The sequence below is a fragment of the Eleutherodactylus coqui genome, unplaced genomic scaffold (assembly GCF_035609145.1).
Source record: "Eleutherodactylus coqui strain aEleCoq1 unplaced genomic scaffold, aEleCoq1.hap1 HAP1_SCAFFOLD_24, whole genome shotgun sequence".
NCBI lineage: Eukaryota > Metazoa > Chordata > Amphibia > Anura > Eleutherodactylidae > Eleutherodactylus > Eleutherodactylus coqui.
Window position 1 is genome coordinate 686,618 of NW_027102295.1, and position 24,221 is coordinate 710,838.

A 24,221-nucleotide genomic window follows, 5' to 3' on the forward strand; every position below is an offset into this window, starting at 1 on the left:
TTTACATTACGTTATGACATCATAACAGAGTTCTATACTAAATTATAATGAAGTTCTACATTGTATCTTTTGTTATTACTAAATTGTGACATCATAATGGAGTTGTAAATCCTATCCACTACAATGAATACATTATGACATCATAATGCAGTTTCACGTTATGACATCATAATGGAGTTCTATATTACATAAAAATGCTGTTCTACATTGTATCTTTTGTTATTACTAGATTGTGACATCATAATGGAGTTGTAAATTCTACCCCCTACTATAAATACATTATGACATCATAATGAAGTTTCACATTATGACATCATAATGAGTTGTATATTACATAAAAAGGCTGTTCTACATTGTATCTTTTGTTATTACTAGATTGTGACATCATAATGATATTGTAAATTTGATCCCCTACCATGAATAGATTATGACATCCTAATGCAGTTTTACATTACGACATCATAATAGAGTTCTATACTAAAATATAATGGATTTCTACATTGTATCTTTTGTTATTACTAGATTGTGACATCTTAATGGAGTTGTAAATGCTATCCCCTACTATGAATAGATTATGATGTCATAATGCAGTTTCACATTATGACATCATAATGAAGTTCTATATTACATAATGTTTTTCTACTTTGTATCTTTTATTATTATTAGATTGTGACATAATGGAGTTGTAAATTATATTACCTGCTATAAATAAATTATGACATCATAAAGCAGTTTTACATTATGACATCATAATGGAGTTCTATACTACATTATAATGAAGTTCTACATTGTATCTTTTGTTATTACTAGATTGTGACATCATAATGGAGTTGTAAATTCAATCCCCTGCCATAAATACATTATGACATCATAATGCAGTTTTACATTATGACATCATAATGGCGTTCTATATTACATAATAATGTTTTTCTACATTGTATCTTTTGTTATTACTAGATTCTGACATCATAATGGAGTTGTAAATCCTATCCCCTACTATGAATACATTATTACGTCATAATGCAGTTTCACATTATGACATCATAATGGCGTTCTATATTACATAATAATGTTGTTCTACGTTGTATCTTTTGTTACTACTAGATTGCGACATCATAATGAAGTTGTAAATTCTATCCCCTACTATAAAAACATTATGACATCATAATGCAGTTTTACATTATGACATCATAATAGAGTTCTATATTACATTATAATTATGTTGTATCTTTTGTTATTACTAGATTGTGACATCATAATGGAGTTGTAAATTCTATCCCCTACCATGAACAGATTATGACATCATAATGCAGTTTTACATTATGACATAATGGAGTTCTATATTACATTATCATTAAGTTGTATGTTGTATCTTTTGTTATTACTAATTTGTGACATCATAATGGAGTTTTAAATACTATCCCCTACCATGAATAGATTATGACATCTTAATGCAGTTTTACATTACATTATGACATCCTAATATAGTTCTATACTAAATTATAATGAAGTTCTACATTGTATCTTTTGTTATTACTAGATTGTGACATCATAATGCAGTTGTAAATTCTACCCCCTACTATAAATACATTATGACATCATAATGCAGTTTTACATTATGACATCATAATGGAGTTCTATATTATATTATAATGAAGTTCTACAAAGTATCTTCTGTTATTACTAGATTGTGACATCATGATGGAGTTGTAAATCCTATCCCCTACAATAAATACATTATGACATCATAATGAAGTTTCACATTATGACATCATAATGGAGTTCTATATTACATAAAAATGCTGTTCTACGTTGTATTTTTTGTTATTACTAGATTGTGACATCATAATGATATTGTAAATTCTATCCCCTACCATGAATAGATTATGACATCATAAGCAGTTTTACATTATGACATCATAATGGAGTTCTATATTACAAAGTAGTGTTGTTCTACGTTGCATCTTTTGTTATTACTAGATTGTGATATCATAATGGAGTTGTAAATTCTATTACTTGCTATGAATAGATTATGACATCATAATGCAGTTTTACATTATGACATCATAATAGAGTTCTATACTACATTATAATGAAGTTCTACATTACATCTTTTGTTATTACTATATTCTGACATCATAATGGTGTTGTAAATTCTATCCCCTACTATGAATACATTATGACGTCATAATGCAGTTTAATATTATGACATCATAATGGAGTTCTATATTACATAATAATGTTGTTCTATGTTGTATCTTTTGTTATTACTAGATTGTGACATCATAATGCAGTTGTAAATTCTATCCCCTACTATAAATACATGATGACATCATAATGCAGTTTTACATTATGACATCATAATGGAGTTCTATATTACATAATAATGTTGTTCTACGTTGTATCCTTTAATAATACTAGATTGTGACATCATAATGGAGTTGTAAATTCTATCCCCTACCATGAATAGATTATGACATCATAATGCAGTTTTACATTACATGATGACATCATAATGGAGCTCTATCTATATATATAAAATTGAATGTATGTCTGTCTGCGTGCGTGCGTGCGTGTTTGTCATTTATGCGCTACTACACCATTCATCCGATCGCCATGAAACTTTGGGAAGTTGTTGAGTACACTCCTGGGAAGATTATAGGCATAGTACAAATATCCTACGATAAATGGCGCGCGAGCGTTGTCGAAAGTTACGCCCCCCCCACGTAGATCGAATAAGTAAGCCACCTGCTATTGTGATGTCATCACTGATGTCATCAACATCGGACGCCCTTGAACATGCCCCAACATGTTCTATAAAGCTGCATTGTGATGTCATTAAGGCTCTATTATGACACGTACAGCTTGGAACCACTAGAGCACGCCAGCCAATTACCATTGGAGTTGGAAGTGGGTAAACAAGTACTAGGATATCTTCCTAAGAAGCCACAGCAGCCGGATAAATTGTATGTTCCACCCAACGGCTATTTTATTCAGCCCGCAAGGGGGAAGCAGCGGCCTACAAAATCTAATTCTCTCATTTCCTGATGTCATAGATAGATAGATAGATAGATAGATAGATAGACTGTATGCAATAACCCTTATAGATAGATAGATAGATAGATAGATAGATAGATAGATAGACTGTATGCAATGACACGTACAGCTTGAAACCATAAATACTAGAGCACGCCAGCCATTTACAGTCAGTCTCCATTGAAGTTGGAAGTGGGCAAACATGTACTAGGCCAGTGATGGCGAACCTTTTAGGGACCGAGTGCCCAAACTACAACCCAAAACCCACTTATGTATCGCAAAGTGCCAACACGTCAGGGGGCGGGGCTTATCACAACGTATGATTTTACCCCCGTCGTTCTAAAAAGGACAAGGCTGTTTCAGAATAGACCGGGTGCAGATTCTGACTGCTTTTTGGACGCGGAAATACTGCAGAATGTGCTCAGCGGAGATTTCTGTGGAAAATTCTGCAGCATTTCCGCATCTAAAAAGCAGTCAAAATCTGCACCCTGTCTATTCTGAAAGAGCCCTGCCCATTTCTGCCACATGTACACATACCCCAGCGGTAATAGTGACACCTTCACCCCAGCGATAATAGTGACATCCCACAGCAGTAATAATAGTGACACTCCCCCCATTAGTAATAAGAGTGACATACCCCAGCGGTAAACCTCAGTGGTCGCTGCTGCCGTCATCTAGATATATAAAAACGTAGTATGTATGTATGTCTGTCTTCGCAGCAACGCGCGAACATGCCCCAACATGTTCTCATAAGCTGCATTGTGATGTCATTAAGGCTCTATTATGACACGTACAGCTTGGAACCACTAGAGCACGCCAGCCAATTACCATTGGAGTTGGAAGTGGGTAAACAAGTACTAGGATAGCTTCCTAAGAAGCCACAGGAGCCGGATAAATTGTATGTTCCACGCAACGGCTATTTTATTCAGCCCGCAAGGGGGAAGCAGCGGCCTACAAAATCTCATTCAGGTAGGTACGTTCAGTTATGGAGGTTGGGGAATGCTTATGGGCAAGGCCTTATGTCTCATCCCAACTCGATTATTCAATTCTAAGCGCAAAAGAATTAGCGTCCAAATTTTATGTACGGAATTTAATTCTCTCATTTCCCAATGTCATAGAAACTTGAAATTTGGCTCGAGCATTGATTATGTCATAAATAGGAAAAGTTAATGGGTCCCAACTCGATTATTCAATTCAAAGCGCCAAAGAATTAGCGTTCAAATTTTACGTACGGAATCTAATTCTCTCATTTCCTGATGTCATAGATAGATAGATAGATAGATAGATAGACTGTATGCAATAACCCAGATAGATAGATAGATAGATAGACAGACTGTATGCAATGACACGTACAGCTTGGAACCATAAATACTAGAGCACGCCAGCCATTTACAGTCAGTCTCCATTGGAGTTAGAAGTGGGCAAACATGTACTAGGCTATCTTCCCAAGAAGCCACAGCAGCCGGATAAATTGGATGTTCCACACAACGGCTATTTTATTCAGCCTGCAAGGGGGAAGCAGCGGCCTACAAAACCTCAGTGGTCGCTGCTGCCGTCATCTAGATATATAAAAACGAATGTATGTATGTCTGTCTGTCTTCGCAGCAACGCGCGACGGGTACGCTAGTATTACAATATAATGAAGTTCTAGGTTGCATCTTTTGTTATTACTAATTTGTGACATCATAATGCAGTTTTAAATACTATCCCCTACCATGAATAGATTATGACATCATAATGCAGTTTTACATTACATTATGACATCCTAATATAGTTCTATACTAAATTATAATTTCACTGTGAAAGTACCCCAGAAATATTAGATTACCATTCTTCATTTGGGGCATTTGAGTACAAAAGACAGAGGCTATTTGTCTTGATCCTGATGAATCGGCTCACTTATTACATCAGGGCCGTAGAAACACGTCGATTAAATATTATTTGTCTATCATCCTTAGCCTTCTGAAATAAAATTTATACCGTTATTACCACTGTATAAATAGCAATATAACCGTACCTGTAAATCTATTAAGGGAACGGTAATTAACATCGGTATAGCGGATCACCACGATAAGGTGATATACCTATCCCCTGTCCTGTATGTTCTTTGGGTGTTTGTATGTTTATGTTCGTCTAGTTTTCTGATGTGTGCTGGGCCATTTGCTGGTGTGATTTAGTGTATTTTAAATAAAGTCCTATAATAAAAGTTATATTTTAATAATAGAACAGATTATCTAATCTAATATTTCTGGGGTACTTTCACAGTGAAATTGTATTTCATTTAAAGGACCCCACCTGTCCCAGTGACGACTGTATACTAAATTATAATGAAGTTCTACATTGTATCTTTTGTTATTACTAGATTGTGACATCATAATGGAGTTGTAAATTCTACCCCCTACTATAAATACATTATGACATCATAATGCAGTTTTACATTATGACATCATAATAGAGTTCTATATTACATAATAATGTTGTTCTACGTTGTATCTTTTGTTATTACTAGATTGTGACATCATAATGGAGTTGTAAATTCTATTATCTGCTATGAATAGATTATGACATCATAATGCAGTTTTACATTATGACATCATAATGGAGTTCTATACTACATTATAATGAAGTTCTACAAAGTATCTTCTGTTATTACTAGATTGTGACATCATAATGGAGTTGTAAATCCTATCCCCTACAATAAATACATTATGACATCATAATGCAGTTTCACATTATGACATCATAATGGCGTTCTATATTACATAATAATGTTTTTCTACATTGTATCTTTTGTTATTACTAGATTCTGACATCATAATGGAGTTGTAAATCCTATCCCATACTATGAATACATTATTACGTCATAATGCAGTTTCACATTATGACATCATAATGGAGTTCTATATTACATAATAATGTTGTTCTACGTTGTATCTTTTGTTATTACTAGATAGTGACATCATAATGGAGTTGTAAATTCTATTACCTGCTATGAATAGATTATGACATCATAATGCAGTTTTACATTACGACATCAAAATAGAGTTCTATACTACATTATAATGAAGTTCTACATTGTATCTTTTGCTATTACAAGATTGTGACATCATAATGGAGTTGTAAATTCTATCCCCTACCATGAATAGATTATGACATCATAATGCAGTTTTACATTACGTTATGACATCATAACAGAGTTCTATACTAAATTATAATGAAGTTCTACATTGTATCTTTTGTTATTACTAAATTGTGACATCATAATGGAGTTGTAAATCCTATCCACTACAATGAATACATTATGACATCATAATGCAGTTTCACGTTATGACATCATAATGGAGTTCTATATTACATAAAAATGCTGTTCTACATTGTATCTTTTGTTATTACTAGATTGTGACATCATAATGGAGTTGTAAATTCTACCCCCTACTATAAATACATTATGACATCATAATGAAGTTTCACATTATGACATCATAATGAGTTCTATATTACATAAAAAGGCCGTTCTACATTGTATCTTTTGTTATTACTAGATTGTGACATCATAATGATATTGTAAATTTGATCCCCTACCATGAATAGATTATGACATCCTAATGCAGTTTTACATTACGACATCATAATAGAGTTCTATACTAAAATATAATGGATTTCTACATTGTATCTTTTGTTATTACTAGATTGTGACATCATAATGGAGTTGTAAATGCTATCCCCTACTATGAATAGATTATGATGTCATAATGCAGTTTCACATTATGACATCATAATGAAGTTCTATATTACATAATGTTTTTCTACTTTGTATCTTTTATTATTATTAGATTGTGACATTATGGAGTTGTAAATTATATTACCTGCTATAAATAAATTATGACATCATAAAGCAGTTTTACATTATGACATCATAATGGAGTTCTATACTACATTATAATGAAGTTCTACATTGTATCTTTTGTTATTACTAGATTGTGACATCATAATGGAGTTGTAAATTCAATCCCCTGCCATAAATACATTATGACATCATAATGCAGTTTTACATTATGACATCATAATGGCGTTCTATATTACATAATAATGTTTATCTACATTGTATCTTTTGTTATTACTAGATTCTGACATCATAATGGAGTTGTAAATCCTATCCCCTACTATGAATACATTATTACGTCATAATGCAGTTTCACATTATGACATCATAATGGCGTTCTATATTACATAATAATGTTGTTCTACGTTGTATCTTAGATTGCGACATCATAATGAAGTTGTAAATTCTATCCCCTACTATAAAAACATTATGACATCATAATGCAGTTTTACATTATGACATCATAATAGAGTTCTATATTACATTATAATTATGTTGTATCTTTTGTTATTACTAGATTGTGACATCATAATGGAGTTGTAAATTCTATCCCCTACCATGAACAGATTATGACATCATAATGCAGTTTTACATTATGACATAATGGAGTTCTATATTACATTATCATTAAGTTGTATGTTGTATCTTTTGTTATTACTAATTTGTGACATCATAATGGAGTTTTAAATACTATCCCCTACCATGAATAGATTATGACATCTTAATGCAGTTTTACATTACATTATGACATCCTAATATAGTTCTATACTAAATTATAATGAAGTTCTACATTGTATCTTTTGTTATTACTAGATTGTGACATCATAATGCAGTTGTAAATTCTACCCCCTACTATAAATACATTATGACATCATAATGCAGTTTTACATTATGACATCATAATGGAGTTCTATATTATATTATAATGAAGTTCTACAAAGTATCTTCTGTTATTACTAGATTGTGACATCATAATGGAGTTGTAAATCCTATCCCCTACTATAAATACATTATTACATATAATGAAGTTTCACATTATGACATCATAATGGAGTTCTATATTACATAAAAATGCTGTTCTACGTTGTATTTTTTGTTATTACTAGATTGTGACATCATAATGATATTGTAAATTCTATCCCCTACCATGAATAGATTATGACATCATAATGCAGTTTTACATTATGACATCATAATGGAGTTCTATATTACAAAGTAGTGTTGTTCTACGTTGCATCTTTTGTTATTACTAGATTGTGATATCATAATGGAGTTGTAAATTCTATTACTTGCTATGAATAGATTATGACATCATAATGCAGTTTTACATTATGACATCATAATAGAGTTCTATACTACATTATAATGAAGTTCTACATTACATCTTTTGTTATTACTAGATTCTGAAATCATAATGGTGTTGTAAATTCTATCCCCTACTATGAATACATTATGACGTCATAATGCAGTTTAATATTATGACATCATAATGGAGTTCTATATTACATAATAATGTTGTTCTATGTTGTATCTTTTGTTATTACTAGATTGTGACATCATAATGCAGTTGTAAATTCTATCCCCTACTATAAATACATGATGACATCATAATGCAGTTTTACATTATGACATCATAATGGAGTTCTATATTACATAATAATGTTGTTCTACGTTGTATCCTTTAATAGTACTAGATTGTGACATCATAATGGAGTTGTAAATTCTATCCCCTACCATGAATAGATTATGACATCATAATGCAGTTTTACATTACATGATGACATCATAATGGAGCTCTATATTACAATATAATGAAGTTCTACGTTGCATCTTTTGTTATTACTAATTTGTGACATCATAATGCAGTTTTAAATACTATCCCCTACCATGAATAGATTATGACATCATAATGCAGTTTTACATTACATTATGACATCCTAATATAGTTCTATACTAAATTATAATTTCACTGTGAAAGTACCCCAGAAATATTAGATTACCATTCTTCATTTGGGGCATTTGAGTACAAAAGACAGAGGCTATTTGTCTTGATCCTGATGAATCGGCTCACTTATTACATCAGGGCCGTAGAAACACGTCGATTAAATATTATTTGTCTATCATCCTTAGCCTTCTGAAATAAAATTTATACCGTTCTTACCACTGTATAAATAGCAATATAACCGTACCTGTAAATCTATTAAGGGAACGGTAATTAACATCGGTATAGCGGATCACCACGATAAGGTGATATACCTATCCCCTGTCCTGTATGTTCTTTGGGTGTTTGTATGTTTATGTTCGTCTAGTTTTCTGATGTGTGCTGGGCCATTTGGTGGTGTGATTTAGTGTATTTTAAATAAAGTCCTATAATAAAAGTTATATTTTAATAATAGAACAGATTATCTAATCTAATATTTCTGGGGTACTTTCACAGTGAAATTGTATTTCATTTAAAGGACCCCACCTGTCCCAGTGACGACTGTATACTAAATTATAATGAAGTTCTACATTGTATCTTTTGTTATTACTAGATTGTGACATCATAATGGAGTTGTAAATTCTACCCCCTACTATAAATACATTATGACATCATAATGCAGTTTTACATTATGACATCATAATAGAGTTCTATATTACATAATAATGTTGTTCTACGTTGTATCTTTTGTTATTACTAGATTGTGACATCATAATGGAGTTGTAAATTCTATTACCTGCTATGAATAGATTATGACATCATAATGCAGTTTTACATTATGACATCATAATGGAGTTCTATACTACATTATAATGAAGTTCTACAAAGTATCTTCTGTTATTACTAGATTGTGACATCATAATGGAGTTGTAAATCCTATCCCCTACAATAAATACATTATGACATCATAATGCAGTTTCACATTATGACATCATAATGCAGTTTTACATTATGACATCATAATAGAGTTCTATACTACATTATAATGAAGTTCTACATTACATCTTTTGTTATTACTATATTCTGACATCATAATGGTGTTGTAAATTCTATCCCCTACTATGAATACATTATGACGTCATAATGCAGTTTAATATTATGACATCATAATGGAGTTCTATATTACATAATAATGTTGTTCTATGTTGTATCTTTTGTTATTACTAGATTGTGACATCATAATGCAGTTGTAAATTCTATCCCCTACTATAAATACATGATGACATCATAATGCAGTTTTACATTATGACATCATAATGGAGTTCTATATTACATAATAATGTTGTTCTACGTTGTATCCTTTAATAGTACTAGATTGTGACATCATAATGGAGTTGTAAATTCTATCCCCTACCATGAATAGATTATGACATCATAATGCAGTTTTACATTACATGATGACATCATAATGGAGCTCTATATTACAATATAATGAAGTTCTACGTTGCATCTTTTGTTATTACTAATTTGTGACATCATAATGCAGTTTTAAATACTATCCCCTACCATGAATAGATTATGACATCATAATGCAGTTTTACATTACATTATGACATCCTAATATAGTTCTATACTAAATTATAATTTCACTGTGAAAGTACCCCAGAAATATTAGATTACCATTCTTCATTTGGGGCATTTGAGTACAAAAGACAGAGGCTATTTGTCTTGATCCTGATGAATCGGCTCACTTATTACATCAGGGCCGTAGAAACACGTCGATTAAATATTATTTGTCTATCATCCTTAGCCTTCTGAAATAAAATTTATACCGTTCTTACCACTGTATAAATAGCAATATAACCGTACCTGTAAATCTATTAAGGGAACGGTAATTAACATCGGTATAGCGGATCACCACGATAAGGTGATATACCTATCCCCTGTCCTGTATGTTCTTTGGGTGTTTGTATGTTTATGTTCGTCTAGTTTTCTGATGTGTGCTGGGCCATTTGGTGGTGTGATTTAGTGTATTTTAAATAAAGTCCTATAATAAAAGTTATATTTTATTAATAGAACAGATTATCTAATCTAATATTTCTGGGGTACTTTCACAGTGAAATTGTATTTCATTTAAAGGACCCCACCTGTCCCAGTGACGACTGTATACTAAATTATAATGAAGTTCTACATTGTATCTTTTGTTATTACTAGATTGTGACATCATAATGCAGTTTTACATTATGACATCATAATAGAGTTCTATATTATATAATAATGTTGTTCTACGTTGTATCTTTTGTTATTACTAGATTGTGACATCATAATGGAGTTGTAAATTCTATTACCTGCTATGAATAGATTATGACATCATAATGCAGTTTTACATTATGACATCATAATGGAGTTCTATACTACATTATAATGAAGTTCTACAAAGTATCTTCTGTTATTACTAGATTGTGACATCATAATGGAGTTGTAAATCCTATCCCCTACAATAAATACATTATGACATCATAATGCAGTTTCACATTATGACATCATAATGGCGTTCTATATTACATAATAATGTTTTTCTACATTGTATCTTTTGTTATTACTAGATTGTGACATCATAATGGAGTTGTAAATTCTACCCCCTACTATAAATACATTATGACATCATAATGCAGTTTTACATTATGACATCATAATAGAGTTCTATATTACATAATAATGTTGTTCTACGTTGTATCTTTTGTTATTACTAGATTGTGACATCATAATGGAGTTGTAAATTCTATTACCTGCTATGAATAGATTATGACATCATAATGCAGTTTTACATTATGACATCATAATGGAGTTCTATACTACATTATAATGAAGTTCTACAAAGTATCTTCTGTTATTACTAGATTGTGACATCATAATGGAGTTGTAAATCCTATCCCCTACAATAAATACATTATGACATCATAATGCAGTTTCACATTATGACATCATAATGGCGTTCTATATTACATAATAATGTTTTTCTACATTGTATCTTTTGTTATTACTAGATTGTGACATCATAATGGAGTTGTAAATTCTACCCCCTACTATAAATACATTATGACATCATAATGCAGTTTTACATTATGACATCATAATAGAGTTCTATATTACATAATAATGTTGTTCTACGTTGTATCTTTTGTTATTACTAGATTGTGACATCATAATGGAGTTGTAAATTCTATTACCTGCTATGAATAGATTATGACATCATAATGCAGTTTTACATTATGACATCATAATGGAGTTCTATACTACATTATAATGAAGTTCTACAAAGTATCTTCTGTTATTACTAGATTGTGACATCATAATGGAGTTGTAAATCCTATCCCCTACAATAAATACATTATGACATCATAATGCAGTTTCACATTATGACATCATAATGCAGTTTTACATTATGACATCATAATAGAGTTCTATACTACATTATAATGAAGTTCTACAAAGTATCTTCTGTTATTACTAGATTGTGACATCATAATGGAGTTGTAAATCCTATCCCCTACAATAAATACATTATGACATCATAATGCAGTTTCACATTATGACATCATAATGCAGTTTTACATTATGACATCATAATAGAGTTCTATACTACATTATAATGAGGTTCTACAAAGTATCTTCTGTTATTACTAGATTGTGACATCATAATGGAGTTGTAAATCCTATCCCCTACAATAAATACATAATGACATCATAATGCAGTTTCACATTATGACATCATAATGCAGTTTTACATTATGACATCATAATAGAGTTCTATACTACATTATAATGAAGTTCTACATTACATCTTTTGTTATTACTATATTCTGACATCATAATGGTGTTGTAAATTCTATCCCCTACTATGAATACATTATGACGTCATAATGCAGTTTAATATTATGACATCATAATGGAGTTCTATATTACATAATAATGTTGTTCTATGTTGTATCTTTTGTTATTACTAGATTGTGACATCATAATGCAGTTGTAAATTCTATCCCCTACTATAAATACATGATGACATCATAATGCAGTTTTACATTATGACATCATAATGGAGTTCTATATTACATAATAATGTTGTTCTACGTTGTATCCTTTAATAGTACTAGATTGTGACATCATAATGGAGTTGTAAATTCTATCCCCTACCATGAATAGATTATGCCATCATAATGCAGTTTTACATTACATGATGACATCATAATGGAGCTCTATATTACAATATAATGAAGTTCTACGTTGCATCTTTTGTTATTACTAATTTGTGACATCATAATGCAGTTTTAAATACTATCCCCTACCATGAATAGATTATGACATCATAATGCAGTTTTACATTACATTATGACATCCTAATATAGTTCTATACTAAATTATAATTTCACTGTGAAAGTACCCCAGAAATATTAGATTACCATTCTTCATTTGGGGCATTTGAGTACAAAAGACAGATGCTATTTGTCTTGATCCTGATGAATCGGCTCACTTATTACATCAGGGCCGTAGAAACACGTCGATTAAATATTATTTGTCTATCATCCTTAGCCTTCTGAAATAAAATTTATACCGTTCTTACCACTGTATAAATAGCAATATAACCGTACCTGTAAATCTATTAAGGGAACGGTAATTAACATCGGTATAGCGGATCACCACGATAAGGTGATATACCTATCCCCTGTCCTGTATGTTCTTTGGGTGTTTGTATGTTTATGTTCGTCTAGTTTTCTGATGTGTGCTGGGCCATTTGGTGGTGTGATTTAGTGTATTTTAAATAAAGTCCTATAATAAAAGTTATATTTTAATAATAGAACAGATTATCTAATCTAATATTTCTGGGGTACTTTCACAGTGAAATTGTATTTCATTTAAAGGACCCCACCTGTCCCAGTGACGACTGTATACTAAATTATAATGAAGTTCTACATTGTATCTTTTGTTATTACTAGATTGTGACATCATAATGGAGTTGTAAATTCTACCCCCTACTATAAATACATTATGACATCATAATGCAGTTTTACATTATGACATCATAATAGAGTTCTATATTACATAATAATGTTGTTCTACGTTGTATCTTTTGTTATTACTAGATTGTGACATCATAATGGAGTTGTAAATTCTATTACCTGCTATGAATAGATTATGACATCATAATGCAGTTTTACATTATGACATCATAATGGAGTTCTATACTACATTATAATGAAGTTCTACAAAGTATCTTCTGTTATTACTAGATTGTGACATCATAATGGAGTTGTAAATTCTATTACCTGCTATGAATAGATTATGACATCATAATGCAGTTTTACATTACATTATGACATCCTAATATAGTTCTATACTAAATTATAATTTCACTGTGAAAGTACCCCAGAAATATTAGATTACCATTCTTCATTTGGGGCATTTGAGTACAAAAGACAGATGCTATTTGTCTTGATCCTGATGAATCGGCTCACTTATTACATCAGGGCCGTAGAAACACGTCGATTAAATATTATTTGTCTATCATCCTTAGCCTTCTGAAATAAAATTTATACCGTTCTTACCACTGTATAAATAGCAATATAACCGTACCTGTAAATCTATTAAGGGAACGGTAATTAACATCGGTATAGCGGATCACCACGATAAGGTGATATACCTATCCCCTGTCCTGTATGTTCTTTGGGTGTTTGTATGTTTATGTTCGTCTAGTTTTCTGATGTGTGCTGGGCCATTTGGTGGTGTGATTTAGTGTATTTTAAATAAAGTCCTATAATAAAAGTTATATTTTAATAATAGAACAGATTATCTAATCTAATATTTCTGGGGTACTTTCACAGTGAAATTGTATTTCATTTAAAGGACCCCACCTGTCCCAGTGACGACTGTATACTAAATTATAATGAAGTTCTACATTGTATCTTTTGTTATTACTAGATTGTGACATCATAATGGAGTTGTAAATTCTACCCCCTACTATAAATACATTATGACATCATAATGCAGTTTTACATTATGACATCATAATAGAGTTCTATATTACATAATAATGTTGTTCTACGTTGTATCTTTTGTTATTACTAGATTGTGACATCATAATGGAGTTGTAAATTCTATTACCTGCTATGAATAGATTATGACATCATAATGCAGTTTTACATTATGACATCATAATGGAGTTCTATACTACATTATAATGAAGTTCTACAAAGTATCTTCTGTTATTACTAGATTGTGACATCATAATGGAGTTGTAAATCCTATCCCCTACAATAAATACATTATGACATCATAATGCAGTTTCACATTATGACATCATAATGCAGTTTTACATTATGACATCATAATAGAGTTCTATACTACATTATAATGAAGTTCTACATTACATCTTTTGTTATTACTATATTCTGACATCATAATGGTGTTGTAAATTCTATCCCCTACTATGAATACATTATGACGTCATAATGCAGTTTAATATTATGACATCATAATGGAGTTCTATATTACATAATAATGTTGTTCTATGTTGTATCTTTTGTTATTACTAGATTGTGACATCATAATGCAGTTGTAAATTCTATCCCCTACTATAAATACATGATGACATCATAATGCAGTTTTACATTATGACATCATAATGGAGTTCTATATTACATAATAATGTTGTTCTACGTTGTATCCTTTAATAGTACTAGATTGTGACATCATAATGGAGTTGTAAATTCTATCCCCTACCATGAATAGATTATGACATCATAATGCAGTTTTACATTACATGATGACATCATAATGGAGCTCTATATTACAATATAATGAAGTTCTACGTTGCATCTTTTGTTATTACTAATTTGTGACATCATAATGCAGTTTTAAATACTATCCCCTACCATGAATAGATTATGACATCATAATGCAGTTTTACATTACATTATGACATCCTAATATAGTTCTATACTAAATTATAATTTCACTGTGAAAGTACCCCAGAAATATTAGATTACCATTCTTCATTTGGGGCATTTGAGTACAAAAGACAGAGGCTATTTGTCTTGATCCTGATGAATCGGCTCACTTATTACATCAGGGCCGTAGAAACACGTCGATTAAATATTATTTGTCTATCATCCTTAGCCTTCTGAAATAAAATTTATACCGTTCTTACCACTGTATAAATAGCAATATAACCGTACCTGTAAATCTATTAAGGGAACGGTAATTAACATCGGTATAGCGGATCACCACGATAAGGTGATATACCTATCCCCTGTCCTGTATGTTCTTTGGGTGTTTGTATGTTTATGTTCGTCTAGTTTTCTGATGTGTGCTGGGCCATTTGCTGGTGTGATTTAGTGTATTTTAAATAAAGTCCTATAATAAAAGTTATATTTTAATAATAGAACAGATTATCTAATCTAATATTTCTGGGGTACTTTCACAGTGAAATTGTGATTCATTTAAAGGACCCCACCTGTCCCAGTGACGACTGTATACTAAATTATAATGAAGTTCTACATTGTATTTTTTGTTATTACTAGATTGTGACATCATAATGGAGTTGTAAATTCTACCCCCTACTATAAATACATTATGACATCATAATGCAGTTTTACATTATGACATCATAATAGAGTTCTATATTACATAATAATGTTGTTCTACGTTGTATCTTTTGTTATTACTAGATTGTGACATCATAATGGAGTTGTAAATTCTATTACCTGCTATGAATAGATTATGACATCATAATGCAGTTTTACATTATGACATCATAATTGAGTTCTATACTACATTATAATGAAGTTCTACAAAGTATCTTCTGTTATTACTAGATTGTGACATCATAATGGAGTTGTAAATCCTATCCCCTACAATAAATACATTATGACATCATAATGCAGTTTCACATTATGACATCATAATGGCGTTCTATATTACATAATAATGTTTTTCTACATTGTATCTTTTGTTATTACTAGATTCTGACATCATAATGGAGTTGTAAATCCTATCCCATACTATGAATACATTATTACGTCATAATGCAGTTTCACATTATGACATCATAATGGAGTTCTATATTACATAATAATGTTGTTCTACGTTGTATCTTTTGTTATTACTAGATTCTGACATCATAATGGAGTTGTAAATTCTATTACCTGCTATGAATAGATTATGACATCATAATGCAGTTGTACATTACGACATCAAAATAGAGTTCTATACTACATTATAATGAAGTTCTACATTGTATCTTTTGCTAGTACAAGATTGTGACATCATAATGGAGTTGTAAATTCTATCCCCTACCATGAATAGATTATGACATCATAATGCAGTTTTACATTACGTTATGACATCATAACAGAGTTCTATACTAAATTATAATGAAGTTCTACATTGTATCTTTTGTTATTACTAAATTGTGACATCATAATGGAGTTGTAAATCCTATCCACTACAATGAATACATTATGACATCATAATGCAGTTTCACGTTATGACATCATAATGGAGTTCTATATTACATAAAAATGCTGTTCTACATTGTATCTTTTGTTATTACTAGATTGTGACATCATAATGGAGTTGTAAATTCTACCCCCTACTATAAATACATTATGACATCATAATGAAGTTTCACATTATGACATCATAATGAGTTCTATATTACATAAAAAGGCTGTTCTACATTGTATCTTTTGTTATTACTAGATTGTGACATCATAATGATATTGTAAATTTGATCCCCTACCATGAATAGATTATGACATCCTAATGCAGTTTTACATTACGACATCATAATAGAGTTCTATACTAAAATATAATGGATTTCTACATTGTATCTTTTGTTATTACTAGATTGTGACATCATAATGCAGTTGTAAATGCTATCCCCTACTATGAATAGATTATGATGTCATAATGCAGTTTCACATTATGACATCATAATGAAGTTCTATATTACATAATGTTTTTCTACTTTGTATCTTTTATTATTATTAGATTGTGACATAATGGAGTTGTAGATTCTATCCCCTACCATGAATAGATTATGACATCATAATGCAGTTTCACATTATGACATCATAATGGTGTTCTATATTAAATAAAAATGTTGTTCTACGTTGTATCTTTTTTTATTACTAGATAGTCACATCATAATGGAGTTGTAAATTCTATCCTCTGCCATGAATAGATTATGACATCATAATACAGTTTTACATTACATTATGACATCATAACAGAGTTCTATACTAAATTATAATGAAGTTCTACATTGTCTTTTCTGTTATTACTAGATTGTGACATGACAATTGAGTTGTAAATTCTATCCCCTACTATAAATACATTATGACATCATAATGCACTTTTACATTATGACATCATAATAGAGTTCTATATTACATAATAATGTTGTTCTACATTGTATATTTTGTTATTACTAGATTGTGACATCATAATGGTGTTGTAAATTATATCCCTTATTATGAATACATTATGACATCATAATGCAGTTTTAAATTATGACATCATAATGGAGTTGAAAATTCTATCCCCTACCATAAATACATTATGACATCATAATGCAGTTTTACAATATGACATCATAATGCAGTTCTATACTACATTATAATGAAGTTCTACATTGTATCTTTTGTTATTACTAGATTAAGAGATCATAATGGAGTTGTAAATTCTATCCCCTACCATGAATAGATTATGACATCATAATGCAGTTTTGCATTATGACATCATAATGGAATTCTATATTACATAATAATGTTGTTCTACATTGTATCTTTTGTTATCACTAGATTGTGACATCATAATGGAGTTGTAAATTCTATTACCTGCTATGAATAGATTATGACATTATAATGCAGTTTTACATTATGACTAGAGATGAGCGAGCGTACTCGGAAAAGCACTACTCGCTCGAGTAATTTGCTTTATTCGAGTATCGCTGTGCTCGTCCCTGAAGATTCGGGTGCCGCTGCGGCTGACAGGTGAGTCGCAGCGGGGGGCAGGGGAGAGCGGGTGGGAGAGAGGGAGAAAAAAGATCTTACCTCCGTTCCTCCCCGCTCTCCCCTGCAGCTCCCCGCTCCGTGCCGGCACCCGAATCTTCAGGGACGAGCACAGCGATACTCGGATAAAGCAAATTACTCGAGCGAGTAGTGCTTTTCCGAGTACGCTCGCTCATCTCTAATTATGACATTATAAAGCAGTTCTAGACTACATTATAATGAAGTTCTACATTCTATCTTTTGTTATTACTAGATTAAGAGATCATAATGGAGTTGTAAATTCTATCCCCTACCATAAATAGATTATGACATCATAATGCAGTTTTACATTACATTATGACATCATAATGGAGTTCTATACTACATTATAAAGAAGTTCTACATTGTATCGTTTGTTATTACTAAATTGTCACATCATAATGGAGTTGTAAATTCTATCACCTGCTATGAATAGATTATGACATCATAATGCAGTTTTACATTATGACATCATAATGGAGTTCTATTTTACATTATAAATAAGTTGTATGTTGTATCTTGTTATTAATACATTGTGACATCATAATGGAGTTGTAAATTCTATCCCCTACGATTAATAGATTATGACATCATAATGCAGTTTTACATTACATTATGACATGTTAATGGAGTTCTATACTACATTATAATGAAGTTCTACATTGCATCTCTTGTTATTACTAGATTGTGACATCATAATGGTGTTGCAAATTCTATCCCCTACTATAAATACATTATGACATCATAATGCAGTTTTACATTATGACATCATAATGGAGTTCTATATTACATAATAATGTTGTTCTACATTGTATCCTTTGTTACTACTAGATTGTGACATCATAATAGAGTTGTAAATTCTATCCCTTACCATGAATAGATTATGACATCATAATGCAGTTTTACATTACATTATGACATCATAATGGAGTTCTATATCTATATATATAAAATTGAATGTATGTCTGTCTGCGTGCGTGCGTGTCTGCGTGCGTGTCTGTTTGTCCATTATGCGCTACTACTCCATTCATCCGATCGCCATGAAACTTTGGGAAGTTGTTAAGTACACTCCTGGGAAGATTATAGGCATAGTACAAATATCCTACGATAAAATAGCGCGCGAGCGTCGTCGAAAGTTACGCCCCCCCCCCACGTAGATCGAATAAGTAAGCCACCTGCTATTGTGATGTCATCACTGATGTCATCAACATCGGACGCCCTTGAACATGCCCCAACATGTTCTATAAAGCTGCATTGTGATGTCATTAAGGCTGTATTATGACACGTACAGCTTGGAACCACTAGAGCACGCCAGCCAATTACCATTGGAGTTGGAAGTGGGTAAACAAGTACTAGGATATCTTCCTAAGAAGCCACAGCAGCCGGATAAATTGTATGTTCCACCCAACGGCTATTTTATTCAGCCCGCAAGGGGGAAGCAGCGGCCTACAAAATCTCATTCAGGTAGGTAGGTTCAGTTCTTGGAGGTTGGGGAATGCTTATGGGCAAGGCCTTATGTCTCATCCCAACTTAATTCTCTCACTTCCCAATGTCATAGAAACTTAAAATTGGCACGAGCATTGATTATGTCATAAATAGGAAAAGTTAATGGGTCCCAACTCGATTATTCAATTCAAAGCGCCAAAGAATTAGCGTTCAAATTTTACGTACGGAATCTAATTCTCTCATTTCCTGATGTCATAGATAGATAGATAGATAGATAGATAGATAGACTGTATGCAATAACCCTGATAGATAGATATGGAGATAGATAGATAGATAGATAGATAGATAGACTGTATGCAATGACACGTACAGCTTGAAACCATAAATACTAGAGCACGCCAGCCATTTACAGTCAGTCTCCATTGGAGTTGGAAGTGGGCAAACATGTACTAGGCTATCTTCCCAAGAAGCCACAGCAGCCGGATAAATTGGATGTTCCACACAACGGCTATTTTATTCAGCCTGCAAGGGGGAAGCAGCGGCCTACAAAACCTCAGTGGTCGCTGCTGCCGTCATCTAGATATATAAAAACGAATGTATGTCTGTCTTCGCAGCAACGCGCGACGGGTACGCTAGTCTATATATATAAAATTGAATGTATGACTGTCTGCGTGCGTGCGTGTCTGCGTGTCTGTTTGTCCTTTATGCGCTACTACACCATTCATCCGATCGCCATGAAACTTTGGGAAGTTGTTAAGTACACTCCTGGGAAGATTATAGGCATAGTGCAAATATCCTACGACAAATGGCGCGCGCGCGAGCGTCGTCGAAAGTTACACCCCCCCCCCACGTAGATCGAATAAGTAAGCCACCTGCTATTGTGATGTCATCACTGATGTCATCAACATCGGACGCCCTTGAACATGCCCCAACATGTTCTATAAAGCTGCATTGTGATGTCATTAAGGCTCTATTATGACACGTACAGCTTGGAACCACTAGAGCACGCCAGCCAATTACCATTGGAGTTGGAAGTGGGTAAACAAGTACTAGGCTATCTTCCCAAGAAGCCACAGCAGCCGGATAAATTGTATGTTCCACCCAACGGCTATTTTATTCAGCCCGCAAGGGGGAAGCAGCGGCCTACAAAATCTCATTCAGGTAGGTAGGTTCAGTTCTTGGAGGTTGGGGAATGCTTATGGGCAAGGCCTTATGTCTCATCCCAACTTAATTCTCTCACTTCCCAATGTCATAGAAACTTGAAATTTGCCACGAGCATTGATTATGTCATAAATAGGAAAAGTTAATGGGTCCCAACTCGATTATTCAATTCAAAGCGCCAAAGAATTAGCGTTCAAATTTTACGTACGGAATCTAATTCTCTCATTTCCTGATGTCATAGATAGATAGATAGATAGATAGATAGATAGATAGATAGACTGTATGCAATAACCCTGATAGATAGATATGGAGATAGATAGATAGATAGATAGATAGATAGATAGATAGATAGATAGATAGATAGATAGATAGATAGACTGTATGCAATGACACGTACAGCTTGAAACCATAAATACTAGAGCACGCCAGCCATTTACAGTCAGTCTCCATTGGAGTTGGAAGTGGGCAAACATGTACTAGGCTATCTTCCCAAGAAGCCACAGCAGCCGGATAAATTGGATGTTCCACACAACGGCTATTTTATTCAGCCTGCAAGGGGGAAGCAGCGGCCTACAAAACCTCAGTGGTCGCTGCTGCCGTCATCTAGATATATAAAAACGAATGTATGTATGTATGTCTGTCTTCGCAGCAACGCGCGACGGGTACGCTAGTTACATTATAATGAAGATCTACATTGTATCTTTTGTTATTACTAATTTGTGACATCATAATGGAGTTTTAAATACTATCCCCTACCATAAATAGATTATGACATCATCATGCATTTTTACATTATGACATCATAATGGAGTTCTATACTACATTATAATGAAGTTCTACATTGTATCTTTTGTTATTACTAGATTGTGACATCATAATGGAGTTGTAAACTCTATTACCTGCTATGAATAGATTATGACATCATCATGCAGTTTCAAATTATGACATCATACTGGAGTTCTATATTACATAATAATGTTGTTCTACGTTATATCTTTTGTTATTACTAGATTGTGACATCATAATGGAGTTGTAAATTCTATCCCCTACCATGAATAGATTATGACATCATAATGCAGTTTTATATTACATTATGACATCATAATGGAGTTGTAAACTCTATCCCCTACTATAAATACATTATGACATCATAATGCAGTTTTACATTATGACATCATAATGGACTTTTATCTATATATATAAAATTGAATGTATGTCTGTCTGCGTGCGTGCGTGCGTGTCTGCGTGCGTGTTTGTCCTTTATGCGCTACTACACCATTCATCCGATCGCCATGAAACTTTGGGAAGTTGTTGAGTACACTCCTGGGAAGATTATAGGCATAGTACAAATATCCTACGATAAATGGCGCGCGAGCGTCGTCGAAAGTTACGCCCCCCCCCACGTAGATCGAATAAGTAAGCCACCTGCTATTGTGATGTCATCACTGATGTCATCAACATCGGACGCCCTTGAACATGCCCCAACATGTTCTATAAAGCTGCATTGTGATGTCATTAAGGCTCTATTATGACACGTACAGCTTGGAACCACTAGAGCACGCCAGCCAATTACCATTGGAGTTGGAAGTGGGTAAACAAGTACTAGGATATCTTCCTAAGAAGCCACAGCAGCCGGATAAATTGTATGTTCCACCCAACGGCTATTTTATTCAGCCCGCAAGGGGGAAGCAGCGGCCTACAAAATCTAATTCTCTCATTTCCTGATGTCATAGATAGATAGATAGATAGATAGATAGATAGACTGTATGCAATAACCCTGATAGATAGATAGATAGATAGATAGATAGATAGATAGATAGATAGATAGATAGATAGATAGATAGATAGATAGACTGTATGCAATGACACGTACAGCTTGAAACCATAAATACTAGAGCACGCCAGCCATTTACAGTCAGTCTCCATTGAAGTTGGAAGTGGGCAAACATGTACTAGGCCAGTGATGGCGAACCTTTTAGGGACCGAGTGCCCAAACTACAACCCAAAACCCACTTATGTATCGCAAAGTGCCAACACGTCAGGGGGCGGGGCTTATCACAACGTATGATTTTACCCCCGTCGTTCTAAAAAGGACAAGGCTGTTTCAGAATAGACCGGGTGCAGATTCTGACTGCTTTTTGGACGCGGAAATACTGCAGAATGTGCTCAGCGGAGATTTCTGTGGAAAATTCTGCAGCATTTCCGCATCTAAAAAGCAGTCAAAATCTGCACCCGGTCTATTCTGAAAGAGCCCTGCCCATTTCTGCCACATGTACACATACCCCAGCGGTAATAGTGACACCTTCACCCCAGCGATAATAGTGACATCCCACAGCAGTAATAATAGTGACACTCCCCCCATTAGTAATAAGAGTGACATACCCCAGCGGTAAACCTCAGTGGTCGCTGCTGCCGTCATCTAGATATATAAAAACGTAGTATGTATGTATGTCTGTCTTCGCAGCAACGCGCGAACATGCCCCAACATGTTCTCATAAGCTGCATTGTGATGTCATTAAGGCTCTATTATGACACGTACAGCTTGGAACCACTAGAGCACGCCAGCCAATTACCATTGGAGTTGGAAGTGGGTAAACAAGTACTAGGATATCTTCCTAAGAAGCCACAGCAGCCGGATAAATTGTATGTTCCACCCAACGGCTATTTTATTCAGCCCGCAAGGGGG